The following is a 19,582-nucleotide window of genomic DNA, read 5'->3' on the forward strand; positions in this document are numbered from 1 at the left end:
AATAGGGCGATTGGAAGAAATGTTATTGAGTATTGGTCTATTTTTAGGCTCAGGGGGATTTTAAAGTTTATAATGAATTTTCACTCCCAGTGGCAGGTGACAGATTCTACTCCCGAGTAGATGAATGCGGTTGTAGGGGCTAGGCTAATTAGGAATGCGGTTTTAACAGCGCGGGTGGTGGCTTGTGGGGTGTTTTTAAAGTTTTTAAATAGAAATGGCAGGATGATTGGGGTTAGGAGGATTGTCAGCGTGAGTAGTGTGAGGGAGTTGATTAGTAGTGTGGGGTTCACTCCTTTTACTTGGATTTGCACCAAGATGGGTGGTTCCTAAGACCAGTGGATTGCTGTTATCCTTTAAAAGTAAGGGGGCTGAGGTTTTAGGCTCAGATGTAAGAGTTAGCAGCTCTTGTTGGTTAAACCCTCCCCTCGGCAGGTAAGAAGGTTTGAACTTCTATTCTTAGAATCACAGTCTAATGTTTGGTTTAAACTATACTTGCATGAGGGGATTCCGGAGATCAGTTCGGGTTTGAGGATTAGGAGGAATATTGGGATAATGTGGAGTGTTATGAGCAGGTGTTCTCGCGTGGTTGAGTTTTGCATAGATGTGATGTGGGAGGGGATTGAGCCTCGTTGGGTCATTAGTAGTATGAATAAGGTGTAGGAGGCGGTTAGTAGGGTTGCGATTCCTGTTAGGATGATCGTGAAGGCAGATCAGTTGAATAAGGTGATTATAATGGTTAGCTCTGCTATGAGGTTTGTTGTTGGGGGTAAGGCTATGTTTGTTAGATTGGCCAGCAATCATCAGGTAGCTATGAGTGGTAGGAGAGGTTGTAGGCCTCGTGTGAGTAGTAGAATTCGGCTGTGCGTACGTTCATAGTTTGTGTTGGCTAGGCAGAATAGTATGGAGGAAGTTAGTCCATGGGAAATTATTAGGATCATTGCCCCTGAGAATGATCAGTGGGTTTGGATTATTCCTGCGGCGATAACTAGGCCTATGTGGCTAACGGATGAATAAGCGATTAGTGATTTTAGGTCTGTCTGTCGTAGGCAGATTGAGCTAGTCATTTTGGCGCCTCATAGGGCCAGGGTTAGGAAGGGGTAGTGCAGGAGGTTGGACAGTGGGCCCATAAATAGAGTGACTCGTATAATTCCGTATCCTCCTAGCTTTAGTAGTAGGGCGGCGAGGAGTATTGAGCCTGCGATGGGTGCTTCTACGTGGGCTTTTGGCAGTCAGAGGTGTAGGCCGTATAGTGGGGCTTTTACTATGAATGCTATGAGCAGTGCTAGACCTGATAGTATTCCTGTCCATGAGGTGGATAGGGTTGGGTGGGTTAGTTGTAGGGTTGGCAGGTGCAGGGTGCCAATTTTCACGTATAGGTGTATGATTGTGATTAGCAGGGGTAGAGAGCTTACTGGCGTGTAGAATAGCAGGTAGATGCCAGCGCTTAGGCGTTCTGGTTGGTTCCCCCATCGGGTGATTAAGATTAGGGTGGGAATGAGGGTTGCTTCAAATGAGATGTAAAATAGTGCTAGTTCTGTGGTGGAAAAGGCTAGTAGGATGAATGGCTGGACTGCGACTAAGGTTGAGATAAAGATTCGTTTGTAGGGGTTCTTGTTGCAGGTGGTTTTGGCTTGCTATGATTATGAGTGGGAGTAGTCAGCAGGATAGTACTAGGAGGGGGGATGAGATTTGGTCAATTCCTGTTCAGTTGGATAAAAATTTGTAGGGGTAGTAGGTTGGGATTAATCACTGTAGGCTTAGGGCAGCGATTAGGAGGCTGTATAAGGTGGTGTTAGTCCATAGAAATTTTGGTGGAGACAGCAGGGCTGTTGGAAGAAGTATGATTGTGGGTAGGATGATTTTTAGCATTGCAGGAGGTTTAGGTTGTGTAGATGGTCGGAGCCATGTGTGTGGGTGGAGGCTACTAGGATGGCCAGGCCTGTGCCCGCCTCACACGCTGAGAAGGTTAGCATGAGAATTGGTACCATGGTGAATGAGGAGACTTGGTTTTCGATGGATCATATTGATAGGCCTACGAATATCGATAATATTATGCTTTCAAGGCATAGTAGGGCGGATACTAGGTGGGTTCGGTGGAAGGCTAGTCCTAGTCCGCTGAAAATGAAGGCTGAGTAGAAGCTTAAATGTAGGGGCGACATAAGAAAGTTACAGGGTTGGCTGTAATCTGCTGGGTCGAAACCAGCTATCTTTTTGGTTAGACTAACTTTCTGTTATTCTGCTCATTCTAGGCCCCCTTGAATTCACTCGTAGGCCAGTCCGAGTGTTAGGAGAAGGAGGATCGCTACAGTTCAGGTGAGGGTCATTAGGGGGGATTGGAGTTGGACGGCTCATGGCAGGGGGAGTAGGAGGGCGATTTCTAGGTCGAATAGGACGAACAGGATGGCTACTGAGGAAGAATCGGACTGAGAATGGTAATCGAGCAGATCCAAGTGGGTCGAATCCACATTCGTACGGTGAGAGTTTCTCTGAGTCGGGGTTTATTTGGGCGAGTCAGAAGTTTAATGCGGTTAGGGCGGCGCTTAGGATTGATGATAGGGCGAATATGAACATGAGTGCGTTCATTGCTCTCCTCTGGGTTTATACCAGATTCTAGAGATTGGAAGTCAATTGTAATTAATATACTAGAAGAGCAAGATCCTCATCAGTAGATGGTTATGTAGAGGAATAGTCAGATGACGTCTACGAAGTGTCAGTATCAGGCTGCTGCCTCGAATCCGAAGTGGTGGTCTGATGTAAAGTGGAACTTGATCAGTCGGAAGAGGCAGACGGTCAGGAAGGAGGATCCGATGATTACGTGGAGTCCGTGGAATCCAGTGGCAACGAAGAAGGTAGATCCGTAGACGCTATCGGCGATTGAGAATGGGGCTTCGTGGTATTCTATTGCTTGTAGGGCTGTGAAGTAGAATCCCAGGAGGATCGTTAGGGTTAGGGCGTGGATGGCGTGTTTTCGGTTTCCTTCTGTGATGCTGTGATGGGCTCACGTTACGGTAACGCCTGAGGCTAGTAGGATGGCTGTGTTTAGTAGGGGGACTTCTATCGGGTTGAGTGGTTTAATTCCTGTTGGGGGTCATTGGCCTCCTAGTTCTGGGGTTGGGGCCAGGCTCGAGTGGAAGAACGCTCAGAAGAACCCTAAGAAGAAGAATGCTTCGGATGTGATGAAAAGGATTATGCCGTATCGTAGGCCTTTTTGGACTGTGGGAGTGTGATGGCCTTGGAAGGTGCTTTCTCGTACAATGTCTCGTCATCATTGGAGTATTACTAGGAGTATTGAGATGAGGCCTAGGGTTAGTAGTATGGATGAGTTGTAGTGGAATCACATGATTAATCCTGAGGTTGTGAGTAGGGCGGCGGCTGCCCCGAAGATTGGTCAAGGGCTTGGGTCAACTATGTGGTATGAGTGTGCTTGGTGTGCCATTAGATGTTTTCTTGTAAGTATAGGCTTAGAAGGAGCACGAAGACGTAGGCCTGGATTATGGCTACTGCTACTTCTAGGATGGTTAGGAGTAGTAGGATGATTATTGTTAGGATGGATACTGCAGGAAGGGTGGGTATTAATGCAATGGAGGCTGTAGAGATGAGTTGGATGAGTAAGTGTCCTGCTGTAAGGTTGGCTGTAAGGCGGACTCCGAGGGCTAGGGGGCGGATTAGTAGGCTGGTTGTTTCGATCAGGATTAGTGCGGGGATTAGGGGTGTAGGGGTACCTTCGGGTAATAGGTGGGCTAAAGAGGCTGATGGTTGGTTTCGTAGGCCTGTTAGTAGTGTGGCGAGCCATAGTGGGAAGGCTAGGGCTATGTTCATAGATAGTTGGGTGGTTGGGGTGAATGTATATGGAAGGAGGCCTAGAAGGTTGATTGTAAGAAGTATGATTATTAGGGATGTAAATATTATGGCTCATTTGTGGCCATTTTTGTTGAGTGGGACTATTAGTTGTTTTGTGATTAGGTGAAGGAGTCATGTTTGGATAGTAGAAAGGCGGTTGTTGATTCATCGGTTGTTTGGGGACGGGAATAGTAGGGCTGGGAAGAGTAGGGATAGTAGGATTAAGGGGATGCCAAATAGATTGGGGCTGGAAAATTGGTCAAAGAAGCTTAGGTTCATGGTCAGGATCATGGTGTGGGTTTGGTAGTGAGGGAGGTCTTATTTGATGGGGGGTTGGTTGTGGTGAAGGCTAGTAGTTTTGGTTGGATGAGGAGTGCTAGGGTTAATCAGGTTATAATTATGATTGAAAATCATGGTGCGGGGTTAAGCTGTGGCATATCATTAAGGAGGGGGAAGTCCCTCTTTGGCTAGCTTAAAAGGCTAGTGCTGTTGCATAGCTTCTTAATGATTAGGATGATGATAGAAGGGACGATCAGGCCTCGAAATGTGGGAGTGGGGTTGATTCTACTACAATGGGTATGTAGCTGTGATTAGCCCCGCAAATTTCTGAGCATTGTCCGTAAAAAATCCCAGGCCGGGTGGTAATGAATGAAGTTTGGTTTAGTCGGCCTGGGATTGCGTCTGTTTTAACTCCGAGCGTTGGGACTGCTCAGGAGTGGAGTACGTCTCCTGCAGTAATGATCACGCGGATGGGGGATTCTATTGGGATAACTACGCGGTGGTCAACTTCTAGCAGTCGGAAGTGGCCGTTGGGTAAGTCTGGGGTGGGCACTATGTAGGAGTCGAATGATAGGTCTTTGAAGTCTGTGTATTCGTAGCTTCAGTATCATTGGTGGCCGATGGCTTTTAGGGTGAGGTCTGGTTCATCGATTTTGTCCATTATGTAGAGGATTTGTAGGGATGGGAGGGCGAGGAGTACCAGGACGATAGCAGGTAGGATTGTCCAGATCAGCTCTACTTCTTGGGCGTCTACAGCATTGGACGAGAGTTTTTCTGTTAGTATGTGGGCTAAAAGGTAGAGAACTAGGCTGCAGATAGCTAGGGCAACGATTAGGGCGTGGTCGTGGAATTCAACGAGTTCTTCTATGATGGGTGATGAGGCGTCTTGGAATCCTAGTTGGGAGTGGTTGGCCACATGAGATGTACAGGATTTTTACCTGTGATTTAGTCTTGACAAGGCTATGTAATTGGTTTACTAACGTCTCATAAGAAAGAAGCATGAGCGGTTAATGCAGTTGGCTTGAAACCAGCATGTGAGGGTTCGATTCCTTCCTTTCTTGTACTTGGACGAAGGCCGGTTCCTCGAAAGTATGGTATGGGGGAGGGCAGCCGTGGATTCATTCAACGTTTGTGGTAGTTAGTTCTGGTTGTAGGACTTTTCGTTTGGCCGAAAAGGCTTCTCAGATGATGAATATTAGTATGATTACGGCTACTATTGAGATTAGGGAGCCGATGGAGGAAATGGTGTTTCATAGTGTGTAGGCGTCGGGATAGTCTGAGTATCGTCGGGGTATTCCTGCTAGGCCTAGGAAGTGCTGGGGGAAGAACGTTAGGTTTACTCCTGTAAATATTACCCCGAAGTGGGCTTTTGCTCATGTTTGGTGTAGGGTAAACCCAGTGAGTAGTGGGAATCAGTGAGTAAATCCTGCTAGAATGGCAAAGACGGCGCCTATGGATAGGACGTAGTGGAAGTGGGCAACTACGTAGTACGTGTCGTGCAGGGCGATGTCTAGGGAAGAGTTTGCAAGAACGATTCCTGTTAATCCTCCGATGGTAAATAGGAAGATAAATCCTAGAGCTCATAGTATTGGGGGGGTCTCATTTGATTGTTCTTCCGTGCAGGGTGGCTAGTCAGCTAAATACTTTGATTCCGGTAGGGATGGCAATGATTATAGTGGCTGATGTAAAGTAGGCTCGGGTATCAACGTCTATTCCTACTGTAAACATGTGGTGAGCTCAGACGATGAATCCTAGGAAGCCGATGGATAGTATGGCTCAGACTATTCCCATGTAGCCGAAGGGCTCCTTTTTGCCTGAGTAGTACGTGACTACGTGTGAGATGATTCCAAACCCCGGTAGGATCAGAATATAGACTTCTGGGTGTCCGAAGAATCAGAATAGGTGTTGGTACAGGATTGGGTCTCCTCCTCCAGCGGGGTCGAAGAATGTGGTGTTTAGGTTTCGATCAGTTAGTAATATTGTAATACCGGCGGCGAGTACGGGGAGTGATAGAAGGAGTAGGATGGCGGTAATTAGTACGGATCAGACAAATAGTGGGGTTTGGTATTGTGAGAGTGCGGGGGGTTTTATGTTGATGGCTGTGGTGATAAAGTTGATGGCCCCAAGGATGGAGGAGATACCGGCTAAGTGGAGTGAGAAGATAGCCAGGTCTACTGAAGCTCCGGCGTGGGCAAGGTTACCTGCTAGGGGAGGGTAGACAGTTCAGCCTGTGCCGGCGCCAGCTTCTACAGTGGATGAGGCTAGTAGGAGGAGGAATGATGGGGGGAGGAGTCAAAAGCTTATGTTGTTTATTCGCGGGAATGCTATGTCGGGGGCACCGATTATGAGGGGGACTAATCAGTTGCCGAATCCTCCGATCATGATGGGTATGACTATAAAGAAGCTTATTACAAAGGCGTGAGCGGTAACGATTACATTGTAAATTTGGTCGTCGCCTAGGAGAGTTCCTGGTTGTCCTAGTTCTGCGCGGATTAATAGGCTGAGTGCGGTGCCGACTATTCCTGCTCATGCCCCGAAGATGAGGTACAGGGTGCCAATATCCTTATGGTTAGTGGAAAATAGTCATCGGTTGATGAAGGTGACGGGTAAGATGGCTGAGTGTTGAAGCGTTAGGCTGTAGTCCTTTTTACAGAGGTTTAATTCCTCTTCTTATCGGCTCTGTAGTGAAATTCATGTTGAGTTGCAAGCTCATCGATGCGCACTAGGGTGCGTCAGGGTCTTTGTAGGCAGAAGCCAATTGGTTTAGGCATTTAGCTGTTAACTAGAGTTTTGTGGGATCGAAGCCCATCTGTCTAGGGAGGCTTTAGCTTAATTAAAGCGTCTGACTTGCATTCAGAAGATACAGGTTAATATTCTGTAAGTCTTAATGTGCAGAAACTAAGAGGGTTTAACTCTTATTTAAGGCTTTGAAGGCCTTCGGTTTGGGGTGTTATCCTAAGTTTCTAGACAATGGCATGTATTATTGGGGACAGGGGAAGTAAGAGGATTGATAGTGAGGCAAGGACCGCAGTAGGTGTGCTTGGGGCTTTGCTAGTGTATCATTGTTTTATGTGGTTAGAGGAGTTGGGGGGAAGGGTAATTGTTGAGTGGTATGCGAGGCGTAGGTAGAAGAAGAGGCTGAGCAGTGATAGCATGGCAATTGCCATGGCTGCTGGTGTTATTTCCTGTTTAGTTAGTTCTTGGATGATAAGTCACTTTGGTATAAAGCCTGTTAATGGGGGGAGGCCTGCTAGGGATAAAAGTACTAGTATTAGGGTGGCGTTTAGCACTGGGGTTTTTGTTCATGAGGTTGTGATCATGGATAGGTTAAGGGCTTTGATTTTGTTAAGGGCTAGGAATACGGCTGATGTTATGATTGTGTATAGGTAGAAGGTAAGTAAGGCCAATTTGGGGCTGTAAACTAGGATGATGGCGATTCAGCCTAAGTGGGAGATGGACGAGAAGGCTAGGATTTTGCGTGTTTGTGTTTGGTTCAGTCCTATTCAGCCTCCTAGTGCTGTTGAGGCTAGGGCCATGGCGGTGAGTAGAGCTGGGTCGAGGGATTTGGATGTTAGTAGGAGCAGGGTTAGTGGGGGGAATTTTATGAGGGTCGAGAGTAGCAGGGCTGTTATTAGTGGCGATCCTTGTAGTACTTCTGGGAATCAGAAGTGAAATGGCACTAGGCCCAGTTTAATAGCGATTGCTGCTGTCAGTAGTAGACAGGAGGTTGGGTGGTTTATTTGTGTGATGTCTCATTGGCCGGTGACTCAGGCATTGGTTATGCTAGAGAATAGGACCAGGGCGGAAGCAGCTGCTTGGGTTAGGAAGTATTTCGTTGCGGCTTCTACTGCTCGTGGGTGGTGGGATTTGGCAATTAGGGGAATGATGGCTAGTGCGTTGATCTCCAGTCCTGTCCAGGCCAGAACTCAGTGGTTGCTGGAAATTGTGATTGTGGTGCCCAAGATGAGGCTGAAGGTTATGATTGGGGTCGCGTAAGGGTTCATTAGTAGAGGAGGGGGTTAAACCATCATTTTCGGGGTATGGGCCCGATAGCTTGATTAGCTGACTCTACTAGAAAATAATATAAGGGAAGTATGGAGAATTTTGATTTCTCTTGTGTGGGTTCAATTCCTACTTTTCTAAGGTCAACAGGAAATGAGAGGGCTGTTATACCTCTATGTTCACTTTATCATAGTGACCCTTTGTAGTTCAGGCACATTTCCTTATGTAAGGAGGTAGGCCTGCATAGCAGATAGGTATGCTGATGTGTCAGAGGCACAGAGCTAGTGTGAGGGGTAGGAAGTTTTTTCATAGTAGGTGCATTAGTTGGTCATATCGGAATCGTGGGTATGAAGCTCGGACCCATAAGAAACCAGAAGATAGTAGGAGGACTTTTGTGGCTAGGATGACGGGGAATAGTTCTGTGGGTGGCCCTAGGGCGCTTGGGTTTAGGAATATGATGGCTGTAAGTGTATTTATTAGCATAATGTTCGCATATTCAGCTAGGAAGAATAAGGCGAAGGGTCCTGCGGCGTATTCAACGTTAAACCCTGAGACTAGCTCAGATTCACCCTCTGTGAGGTCAAAAGGAGCTCGGTTTGTCTCTGCTAGGGTGGATACGTATCATATTATTGCTAGGGGTCATGAGGAGAAAATGAAGTATAGAGGCTCCTGTGCGACGGCAAAGGAGCTGAGTGTGTAGCTTCCGCTTAGTATGATTATTGATAGCAGGATTATGGCCAGTGTCACTTCGTATGAAATGGTCTGTGCTACTGCCCGTAGGGCTCCGATTAGTGCGTATTTTGAGTTCGAGGCTCAGCCTGATCATAGGACTGAGTAGACGGCTAGGCTTGACATGGCTATTAGGAAGAGAACTCCGAGGTTTAGATCTGCTAGGGGAAATGGGAGTGGTAGTGGTGCTCAAGTGGTGAGGGCTAGGACAAGGGCTAGTATTGGTATCAGAATGAATAGAAGTGGGGAAGAGGTAGAGGGTCGGATGGGCTCTTTGGTAAATAGTTTCAGTCCGTCCGCAAATGGTTGAAGTAGGCCAAAAGGCCCGACAACGTTAGGGCCTTTGCGGGATTGTATGTAGCTTAGGATTTTCCGTTCTACTAGGGTTAGGAAGGCTACGGCAATCAGGATTGGGATGATGTATAGGAGGGATATAATGAGGCAGCTTAGTGTTGTTATTTGAATCATGGGTGAAGCTAGGGAGAGGATTTGAACCTCTGGGGAAAGGGCTTAAGCCTTCTGCACTTGCCGGGCTCTGCCACTCTAGCTGGTCCTTTTCTAGGATTGAAAGTGGTGGGGGAAGGCCCTCTTCACGGTTTAGTTGGTTTCACTGCTTAGAGGGGGGGGGCGTGCTTGTGGTATTGGCCCCACTTTCCCGGTCCTTTCGTACTGGGGAGAGTGTGTCATAGATAGAAACCGACCTGGATTGCTCCGGTCTGAACTCAGATCACGTAGGACTGTTAATCGTTGAACAAACGAACCCTTAATAGCGGCTGCACCATTAGGATGTCCTGATCCAACATCGAGGTCGTAAACCCCCCTGTCGATATGGGCTCTTGAGGGGGATTGCGCTGTTATCCCTGGGGTAGCTTGGTCCATTAATCAATTATATTGGGTCTGGTCACTGTTAGCACTTTGAGGGGTAGCTCTAGGTAAAGAGGTATGGTCTTGTTTTTGGAGGATTTGTTCTCCTCCAAGGTCGCCCCAACCGAAAAATATCGACCAGGCTCTGCGATGGTAGTGGCCCCAGTGGGGTTGATTGAGGATTCGCGGTGGTCGTTGATTTTTAAGTTCCACAGGGTCTTCTCGTCTTATGTTCACATCCCCGCTTTTGCACGGGGAGATCAATTTCACTGATTATCTGTGAGAGACAGTTAAGACCTCGTTTAGCCATTCATACAAGTCTCGATTTATGGGACAATTGATTGCGCTACCTTTGCACGGTTAGGATACCGCGGCCGTTAAACCTAAGTCACCGGGCAGGCATCACCTTCAATACTTGTTTAATTTGCTGAAGGCTATGTTTTTGGTAAACAGTCGGGCCTTATTAATTTGCCGAGTTCCTTTCACAGATTTTAATCGCTCTTATAGGCGCTCCTGAGTCGGGTTAACAGGGTTAGTTAATACGTGGTCTTGTAGGGGTTTTTGTATCTGTCTAGGTCTGTTAATAATGTTTCTATGTAAGCTTGCGCCGTTAGAGGGGTGTGGCCCTGAGTTACTTATTTTAGCATTAATTCTCCTATATTCATAGGTTGACCTGTTTGTGATAAGGGAATCATCTTATTTTGGTATTTTTAGGTGGTGGAGCTTTGACGCACTCTTTTTTGATGGCTGCTTTAGGGCCCACGGTAGGATCAGTAGTAAGAATTATCCGCTAGTCGAGGTTGTGTCCTTTTTTAATGGAGCTGTCCCTCCATTAAATAGCTCTTAATCATCTCATTAGGGTTCAGGATGTCCGGTAGGGAGGATTAAGGGGGAACTTAGATTCGTTTCACAGGTAACCAGCTATCACCCAGCTCGGTTGGCTTTTCACCTCTACTGACAAGTCATCCCACTCTTTTGCAACAGAGACGGGTTCGCTCTCTTTAACTGCTTGAAAGTAGCTCGCTTGGGTTTCGGGGGGGCAAACTTTAGTTCACTTTGCTTGGTTGTTCTCGCTAAACCATGATGCAAAAGGTACAAGGGTTGATCTTTGCTGTCTGTCGCTTTGATTGTTTCACTGCTATTTCATCTTTCCCTTACGGTACTGGGGTCTCTATCGCGTCTAAGTGTCTTTTCTATCGCCTATACTAAGACTGTAAAATGCTTTAGTTTAATTAGTTTAGTAAATTCTTTAGTTTTGGTGTACTATTTGTGTGGTTGAGCTAGAGGGGGGGCTTCAAGACGATCCGGTCTAGTAGATATCTTTCAGGTGTAAGCTGAGTGCTTTGGTGTTATAGCTACGTCTTGATATTCTAAGTACACCTTCCGGTACACTTACCTTGTTACGACTTACCTCATCTTCAGCGTATTTATGGTATTAGTTATGTGGGATGTGGCTTTTGAGGAGGGTGACGGGCGGTATGTACGTGCCCCAGGGCCGGCTTAAAGTAGGCTCTATTGTCCCACTTTACTGCTAAATCCGCCTTCCAGAAGTGGTTTCACGCTTCTTTCCGTGTGCCCTATGAATAGGGAATGTAGCCCATTTCTTCCACTCCATAGGCTATACCTTGACCTGTCTTATTAGCGGGGTGCTATTGTGTCCACTGTTGTGCTCTCATTCGAGGTGGGCTGGCGACGGCGGTATGTAGGCTGTGTTGGCAAGGGGTGGTTGGGTTAATCGGGGATTATCGATTGTAGAACAGGCTCCTCTAGGTGGGTTTGGGGCACCGCCAAGTCCTTAGAGTTTTAAGCGTTTGTGCTCGTAGTTCTCTGGCGGATACTTCGGTAAAGTAAGTATCAAGATTTAGGGCCAGGCATAGTGGGGTATCTAATCCCAGTTTGGGCCCTGGCTTTCGTGGGTTTAAATCAGTCGTTAGTTCCTAAGATCATCTTAATGGTGTGTTTAGGTGCATCTTGGGCTTATGACAGCTCAGTTGCATTTTGATCTTAGTTAGCTAGGATAGGCATTTTACCACTCTTTACGCCGTGTCAATAGGACGGTTGATTTGGGTTTCTTGTATGACCGCGGTGGCTGGCACAAGATTTACCAACCCTTGAAGTTAGGCTGTTGCTATAACTAAGTCAAGTTTGCACTCATTGCTTAATGTTAATTACTGCTGAATACCCGTGGGGGCGTGGCTTAGCGAGGCGTCTTGGGCTACTACTTGGGTGTGCCTGATACCCGCTCCTCAAGGCCTGTATGGGGGTAGGTGGTCGAGGGCGTTTACACTGGGGCGCGGATACTTGCATGTATATATTTAGCAAAAACCAACCGTAAGGTTAGGACTAAGTCTTTTGTCCGCAGGCATGTTTTATGCCATCTTGGCAACTTCAGTGCCATGCTTTGTGTTAAGCTATGTGGACGGGGGTGTGGTTAGCTGATAGTTGAGTGGTGAGTGAGAGTGAAGTATATGAAATTATTGCTTGTGTTTACTATTTTTAGTACTGGAGTTTCTCTAAGTCCTAGGACTAGGAGGAAATGGTGTTTCATAGTGTGTAGGCGTCGGGATAGTCCGAGTATCGTCGGGGTATTCCTGCTAGGCCTAGGAAGTGCTGGGGGAAGAACGTTAGGTTTACTCCTGTAAATATTACCCCGAAGTGGGCTTTTGCTCATGTTTGGTGTAGGGTAAACCCAGTGAGTAGTGGGAATCAGTGAGTAAATCCTGCTAGAATGGCAAAGACGGCGCCTATGGATAGGACGTAGTGGAAGTGGACACTATTTGTCTGATCCGTACTAATTACCGCCATCCTACTCCTTCTATCACTCCCCGTACTCGCCGCCGGTATTACAATATTACTAACTGATCGAAACCTAAACACCACATTCTTCGACCCCGCTGGAGGAGGAGACCCAATCCTGTACCAACACCTATTCTGATTCTTCGGACACCCAGAAGTCTATATTCTGATCCTACCGGGGTTCGGAATCATCTCACACGTAGTCACGTACTACTCAGGCAAAAAGGAGCCCTTCGGCTACATGGGAATAGTCTGAGCCATACTATTCATCGGCTTCCTAGGATTCATCGTCTGAGCTCACCACATGTTTACAGTAGGAATAGACGTTGATACCCGAGCCTACTTTACATCAGCCACTATAATCATTGCCATCCCTACCGGAATCAAAGTATTTAGCTGACTAGCCACCCTGCACGGAGGAACAATCAAATGAGACCCCCCCAATACTATGAGCTCTAGGATTTATCTTCCTATTTACCATCGGAGGATTAACAGGAATCGTTCTTGCAAACTCTTCCCTAGACATCGCCCTGCACGACACGTACTACGTAGTTGCCCACTTCCACTACGTCCTATCCATAGGCGCCGTCTTTGCCATTCTAGCAGGATTTACTCACTGATTCCCACTACTCACTGGGTTTACCCTACACCAAACATGAGCAAAAGCCCACTTCGGGGTAATATTTACAGGAGTAAACCTAACGTTCTTCCCCCAGCACTTCCTAGGCCTAGCAGGAATACCCCGACGATACTCGGACTATCCCGACGCCTACACACTATGAAACACCATTTCCTCCATCGGCTCCCTAATCTCAATAGTAGCCGTAATCATACTAATATTCATCATCTGAGAAGCCTTTTCGGCCAAACGAAAAGTCCTACAACCAGAACTAACTACCACAAACGTTGAATGAATCCACGGCTGCCCTCCCCCATACCATACTTTCGAGGAACCGGCCTTCGTCCAAGTACAAGAAAGGAAGGAATCGAACCCTCACATGCTGGTTTCAAGCCAACTGCATTAACCGCTCATGCTTCTTTCTTATGAGACGTTAGTAAACCAATTACATAGCCTTGTCAAGACTAAATCACAGGTAAAAATCCTGTACATCTCATGTGGCCAACCACTCCCAACTAGGATTCCAAGACGCCTCATCACCCATCATAGAAGAACTCGTTGAATTCCACGACCACGCCCTAATCGTTGCCCTAGCTATCTGCAGCCTAGTTCTCTACCTTTTAGCCCACATACTAACAGAAAAACTCTCGTCCAATGCTGTAGATGCCCAAGAAGTAGAGCTGATCTGGACAATCCTACCTGCTATCGTCCTGGTACTCCTCGCCCTCCCATCCCTACAAATCCTCTACATAATGGACAAAATCGATGAACCAGACCTCACCCTAAAAGCCATCGGCCACCAATGATACTGAAGCTACGAATACACAGACTTCAAAGACCTATCATTCGACTCCTACATAGTGCCCACCCCAGACTTACCCAACGGCCACTTCCGACTGCTAGAAGTTGACCACCGCGTAGTTATCCCAATAGAATCCCCCATCCGCGTGATCATTACTGCAGGAGACGTACTCCACTCCTGAGCAGTCCCAACGCTCGGAGTTAAAACAGACGCAATCCCAGGCCGACTAAACCAAACTTCATTCATTACCACCCGGCCTGGGATTTTTTACGGACAATGCTCAGAAATTTGCGGGGCTAATCACAGCTACATACCCATTGTAGTAGAATCAACCCCACTCCCACATTTCGAGGCCTGATCGTCCCTTCTATCATCATCCTAATCATTAAGAAGCTATGCAACAGCACTAGCCTTTTAAGCTAGCCAAAGAGGGACTTCCCCCTCCTTAATGATATGCCACAGCTTAACCCCGCACCATGATTTTCAATCATAATTATAACCTGATTAACCCTAGCACTCCTCATCCAACCAAAACTACTAGCCTTCACCACAACCAACCCCCCATCAAATAAGACCTCCCTCACTACCAAACCCACACCATGATCCTGACCATGAACCTAAGCTTCTTTGACCAATTTTCCAGCCCCAATCTATTTGGCATCCCCTTAATCCTACTATCCCTACTCTTCCCAGCCCTACTATTCCCGTCCCCAAACAACCGATGAATCAACAACCGCCTTTCTACTATCCAAACATGACTCCTTCACCTAATCACAAAACAACTAATAGTCCCACTCAACAAAAATGGCCACAAATGAGCCATAATATTTACATCCCTAATAATCATACTTCTTACAATCAACCTTCTAGGCCTCCTTCCATATACATTCACCCCAACCACCCAACTATCTATGAACATAGCCCTAGCCTTCCCACTATGGCTCGCCACACTACTAACAGGCCTACGAAACCAACCATCAGCCTCTTTAGCCCACCTATTACCCGAAGGTACCCCTACACCCCTAATCCCCGCACTAATCCTGATCGAAACAACCAGCCTACTAATCCGCCCCCTAGCCCTCGGAGTCCGCCTTACAGCCAACCTTACAGCAGGACACTTACTCATCCAACTCATCTCTACAGCCTCCATTGCATTAATACCCACCCTTCCTGCAGTATCCATCCTAACAATAATCATCCTACTACTCCTAACCATCCTAGAAGTAGCAGTAGCCATAATCCAGGCCTACGTCTTCGTGCTCCTTCTAAGCCTATACTTACAAGAAAACATCTAATGGCACACCAAGCACACTCATACCACATAGTTGACCCAAGCCCTTGACCAATCTTCGGGGCAGCCGCCGCCCTACTCACAACCTCAGGATTAATCATGTGATTCCACTACAACTCATCCATACTACTAACCCTAGGCCTCATCTCAATACTCCTAGTAATACTCCAATGATGACGAGACATTGTACGAGAAAGCACCTTCCAAGGCCATCACACTCCCACAGTCCAAAAAGGCCTACGATACGGCATAATCCTTTTCATCACATCCGAAGCATTCTTCTTCTTAGGGTTCTTCTGAGCGTTCTTCCACTCGAGCCTGGCCCCAACCCCAGAACTAGGAGGCCAATGACCCCCAACAGGAATTAAACCACTCAACCCGATAGAAGTCCCCCTACTAAACACAGCCATCCTACTAGCCTCAGGCGTTACCGTAACGTGAGCCCATCACAGCATCACAGAAGGAAACCGAAAACACGCCATCCACGCCCTAACCCTAACGATCCTCCTGGGATTCTACTTCACAGCCCTACAAGCAATAGAATACCACGAAGCCCCATTCTCAATCGCCGATAGCGTCTACGGATCTACCTTCTTCGTTGCCACTGGATTCCACGGACTCCACGTAATCATCGGATCCTCCTTCCTGACCGTCTGCCTCTTCCGACTGATCAAGTTCCACTTTACATCAGACCACCACTTCGGATTCGAGGCAGCAGCCTGATACTGACACTTCGTAGACGTCATCTGACTATTCCTCTACATAACCATCTACTGATGAGGATCTTGCTCTTCTAGTATATTAATTACAATTGACTTCCAATCTCTAGAATCTGGTATAAACCCAGAGGAGAGCAATGAACGCACTCATGTTCATATTCGCCCTATCATCAATCCTAAGCGCCGCCCTAACCGCATTAAACTTCTGACTCGCCCAAATAAACCCCGACTCAGAGAAACTCTCACCGTACGAATGTGGATTCGACCCACTTGGATCTGCTCGATTACCATTCTCAGTCCGATTCTTCCTCAGTAGCCATCCTGTTCGTCCTATTCGACCTAGAAATCGCCCTCCTACTCCCCCTGCCATGAGCCGTCCAACTCCAATCCCCCCTAATGACCCTCACCTGAACTGTAGTGATCCTCCTTCTCCTAACACTCGGACTGGCCTACGAGTGAATTCAAGGGGGCCTAGAATGAGCAGAATAACAGAAAGTTAGTCTAACCAAAAAGATAGCTGGTTTCGACCCAGCAGATTACAGCCAACCCTGTAACTTTCTTATGTCGCCCCTACATTTAAGCTTCTACTCAGCCTTCATTTTCAGCGGACTAGGACTAGCCTTCCACCGAACCCACCTAGTATCCGCCCTACTATGCCTTGAAAGCATAATATTATCGATATTCGTAGGCCTATCAATATGATCCATCGAAAACCAAGTCTCCTCATTCACCATGGTACCAATTCTCATGCTAACCTTCTCAGCGTGTGAGGCGGGCACAGGCCTGGCCATCCTAGTAGCCTCCACCCACACACATGGCTCCGACCATCTACACAACCTAAACCTCCTGCAATGCTAAAAATCATCCTACCCACAATCATACTTCTTCCAACAGCCCTGCTGTCTCCACCAAAATTTCTATGGACTAACACCACCTTATACAGCCTCCTAATCGCTGCCCTAAGCCTACAGTGATTAATCCCAACCTACTACCCCTACAAATTTTTATCCAACTGAACAGGAATTGACCAAATCTCATCCCCCCTCCTAGTACTATCCTGCTGACTACTCCCACTCATAATCATAGCAAGCCAAAACCACCTGCAACAAGAACCCCTACAACGCAAACGAATCTTTATCTCAACCTTAGTCGCAGTCCAGCCATTCATCCTACTAGCCTTTTCCACCACAGAACTAGCACTATTTTACATCTCATTTGAAGCAACCCTCATTCCCACCCTAATCTTAATCACCCGATGGGGGAACCAACCAGAACGCCTAAGCGCTGGCATCTACCTGCTATTCTACACGCCAGTAAGCTCTCTACCCCTGCTAATCACAATCATACACCTATACGTGAAAATTGGCACCCTGCACCTGCCAACCCTACAACTAACCCACCCAACCCTATCCACCTCATGGACAGGAATACTATCAGGTCTAGCACTGCTCATAGCATTCATAGTAAAAGCCCCACTATACGGCCTACACCTCTGACTGCCAAAAGCCCACGTAGAAGCACCCATCGCAGGCTCAATACTCCTCGCCGCCCTACTACTAAAGCTAGGAGGATACGGAATTATACGAGTCACTCTATTTATGGGCCCACTGTCCAACCTCCTGCACTACCCCTTCCTAACCCTGGCCCTATGAGGCGCCCTAATGACTAGCTCAATCTGCCTACGACAGACAGACCTAAAATCACTAATCGCTTATTCATCCGTTAGCCACATAGGCCTAGTTATCGCCGCAGGAATAATCCAAACCCACTGATCATTCTCAGGGGCAATGATCCTAATAATTTCCCATGGACTAACTTCCTCCATACTATTCTGCCTAGCCAACACAAACTATGAACGTACGCACAGCCGAATTCTACTACTCACACGAGGCCTACAACCTCTCCTACCACTCATAGCTACCTGATGATTGCTGGCCAATCTAACAAACATAGCCTTACCCCCAACAACAAACCTCATAGCAGAGCTAACCATTATAATCACCTTATTCAACTGATCTGCCTTCACGATCATCCTAACAGGAATCGCAACCCTACTAACCGCCTCCTACACCTTATTCATACTACTAATGACCCAACGAGGCTCAATCCCCTCCCACATCACATCTATGCAAAACTCAACCACGCGAGAACACCTGCTCATAACACTCCACATTATCCCAATATTCCTCCTAATCCTCAAACCCAAACTGATCTCCGGAATCCCCTCATGCAAGTATAGTTTAAACCAAACATTAGACTGTGATTCTAAGAATAGAAGTTCAAACCTTCTTACCTGCCGAGGGGAGGGTTTAACCAACAAGAGCTGCTAACTCTTACATCTGAGCCTAAAACCTCAGCCCCCTTACTTTTAAAGGATAACAGCAATCCACTGGTCTTAGGAACCACCCATCTTGGTGCAAATCCAAGTAAAAGTAGTGAACCCCACACTACTAATCAACTCCCTCACACTACTCACGCTGACAATCCTCCTAACCCCAATCATCCTGCCATTTCTATTTAAAAACTTTAAAAACACCCCACAAGCCACCACCCGCGCTGTTAAAACCGCATTCCTAATTAGCCTAGCCCCTACAACCGCATTCATCTACTCGGGAGTAGAATCTGTCACCTGCCACTGGGAGTGAAAATTCATTATAAACTTTAAAATCCCCCTGAGCCTAAAAATAGACCAATACTCAATAACATTTCTTCCAATCGCCCTATTTGTAACATGATCAATCCTACAATTCGCCATATGATACATGGCCTCAGAGCCATACGTAACAAAATTTTTCACCTACCTACTGACATTCCTAGTCGCCATACTCCTCCTAACAACCGCAAACAACATATTCCTCCTATTCGTAGGCTGGGAAGGAGTACGAATCATGTCCTTCCTTCTCATCGGCTGATGACAAGGCCGAGCAGATGCCAACACCGCCGCCCTACGAGCCGTAATCTACAACCGAATCGGAGACATCAGACTGATCCTGAGCATAGCATGACTAGCTTCAACATTCAACACCTGAGAGATCCAACAAGCCGTACACCCCCACCAAACCCCAATCCTCCCCCTCATAGGATTAATCCTCGCAGCCGCAGGAAAATCCGCCCAATTTGGACTCCACCCATGACTGCCCGCAGCAATAGAAGGCCCCACCCCAGTATCAGCCCTACTGCACTCCAGTACCATAGTAGTAGCCGGAATCTTCCTGCTCATCCGCATGCACCCCCTGCTAGCCACCAACCAGACAGCCCTAACTGCCTGCCTATGCCTAGGTGCTCTATCAACCCTATTCGCTGCCACATGCGCCCTAACCCAAAATGACATCAAAAAAATCATTGCTTTCTCAACATCCAGCCAACTAGGACTAATAATAGTCACTATCGGACTAAACCTCCCACAACTAGCCTTCCTACACATCTCAACCCATGCCTTCTTTAAAGCCATACTATTCCTATGCTCAGGGTCTATCATCCACAACCTAAACGGAGAACAAGATATCCGAAAGATAGGAGGCCTACAGAAAATACTCCCAGTCACTACTTCCTGCCTAACCATCGGAAACCTGGCGCTGATAGGAACCCCATTCCTAGCCGGATTCTACTCAAAAGACCTCATCATCGAAAGCTTAAACACA

The 19,582-nt window shown here is 47.1% G+C and overlaps 1 long non-coding RNA gene across 2 annotated transcripts in view; it reads right to left on the reverse strand.

Moving 5' to 3' along the window:
• The window catches only part of LOC308197140, a 384,945-nt gene that overhangs the window by 91,886 nt on the left and 273,477 nt on the right, over positions 1 to 19,582 (reverse strand). For both annotated transcript variants that reach the window (XR_013952625.1, XR_013952626.1), the window contains one exon: positions 17,853 to 18,012. This is a non-coding gene — a long non-coding RNA (uncharacterized lncRNA). The remainder of the gene's footprint in view (positions 1 to 17,852; positions 18,013 to 19,582) is intronic.

The sequence above is a fragment of the Anser brachyrhynchus genome, assembly GCF_964034855.1.
Source record: "Anser brachyrhynchus genome assembly, chromosome: 6".
Lineage (NCBI taxonomy): Eukaryota > Metazoa > Chordata > Aves > Anseriformes > Anatidae > Anser > Anser brachyrhynchus.